General features: G+C 54.0%; 1 pseudogene across 1 annotated transcript; it reads right to left on the bottom strand.

The window, feature by feature from the left end:
• Positions 1 to 6: 6 nt before the first annotated feature.
• Positions 7 to 1,189, bottom strand: LOC108298883 (annotated as a pseudogene). The gene has a single exon (XR_001822739.2). The product of XR_001822739.2 is annotated as a guanine nucleotide-binding protein G(s) subunit alpha-like (transcript).
• Positions 1,190 to 1,606: the final 417 nt, after the last annotated feature.

Raw genomic sequence — 1,606 nt, 5'->3', positions numbered from 1 at the left:
GGGAGTAGCATCCTCAGGAGTAGTGTAGCGAGCAAATTCTGGAAAATAGTCCTCAATCTTCAATTTCCCAGCAAGGACTTTCTCAGCGAGCAGATCTTGCTTGTTGAGGAACAGAATCACAGAGATGGTACGCAGCCACCTGTTGTTCCAGATGCTCTCGAAGAGGTTCGGAGCCTCCTGCAGGCGGTTGGTCTGGTTGACCTCCTGGATGACCCTGTTGTAGCTGCTGCTGGCCACCACGAAGATGATGGCAGTCACATCATTGAAGCACTGGATCCACTTGCGGCGTTCATCATGCCGGCCACCCACGTCAAACATGTGGAAGTTGACTTTGTTCACCTGGAACTTGGTCTCAAAGATTCCAGAAGTCAGGATGCCGCAGCGAAGCAGGTCCTGGTCGCTCGGCACATAGTCGGCCTGCTTGATCACATCGATCTTGTCCAGGAAGTACTGGGCGCAGTCAGTCAGCTGGTACTCGTTGGAGTGTTGGTAGCAGGCACGCTCCTTCATCCTCCCACAGAGCCTTGGCATGCTCGTAGAATTCGGGAGGGAAGTCGAAGTCAGGCACGTTCATCACCCTCAGAATGTAGTCCACTCTGAACTGGTTCTCAGGGTTGGCCAGCTCCACAGGGGGCACCAGGTTGCTCATGGTGGCCACAATGGTTTCAATAGCCTCTTTCAGGTTGTTTTTGATGTCCTGCACTTTGGTTGCCTTCTCATCTCCATTAAACCCATTAACATGCAGGATCCTCATCTGCTTCACAGTGGTGCTTTTACCAGATTCTCCAGCACCCAGCAGCAGCAGGCGGTGCGTGGCCCGGTAGACCTGCTTGTCCTTCTGCAGCTGCTTCTCAATCTTTTTGTTGGCCTCGCGCTGCGCCTGATCCTCGTTGCGCTGGTCCTCGGCCTTACTGTTCCCGAGGCAGTGCATAGCAGCAGCGGCGGCGCCGGCGGCCTGACTCGAGCCAGGAGGGCCGGGGCAGCGCCAGGCTGGCGGGCGAGCGTGGACTGGGCCCCTTGGCCGAGGAGTGCCCGGGGTGGACAACGGGGTGCGGGCCACAGGGTGCGGTCCGGCACGGAGGGGAGGGTGGTGTCGGTCAGACCGAGCGACGCGCGCAGCTCCCCGGCCCTTGAGCCGAGGCCAAGAGGCTGATGGCCGCCACCAGGCCGAGGCGGACCAGAGCAGGAGCTGCGGGAGCTGCTCTAACACTTCTTTATCTTACACTTTGTTGCAGTTTTCAGGGTACAAGATTTTCTGTTTTGCTATTTGTCCTTAAGCATGTCTTATTCGTGCTATTTTAAATAGTATTGCTTTTATTTTGTAATGTTTGACGGTTCATGGCTAGTGTATATAACACAATTCATTTCTACAGATGGACATTGCATCATACAAACCCAAACTGAAGCTCCAGCCAGCATTGTGAGTCACTCCTGGACTTTGAGTGAGGCATGGCTGGTATCAGTCTCTTGATGGCTCCAGCATCTCTACTGAGAAGTTTTCATCTCTGAGCAAGGGATTTCTGCCTGCAGAAACATCAATGAGGTGAGCAAGAAAAACCCATGGATGATCCTGTAAGTTGAACTGAAGAAGAGAGCGTACATTGTC

The sequence above is a fragment of the Cebus imitator genome, unplaced genomic scaffold, assembly GCF_001604975.1.
Source record: "Cebus imitator isolate Cc_AM_T3 unplaced genomic scaffold, Cebus_imitator-1.0 Scaffold1163, whole genome shotgun sequence".
Classification (NCBI taxonomy): domain Eukaryota; kingdom Metazoa; phylum Chordata; class Mammalia; order Primates; family Cebidae; genus Cebus; species Cebus imitator.
Note: the sequence above shows the minus strand (reverse complement) of the source record. Positions and strands in the feature narration are given on the sequence as shown.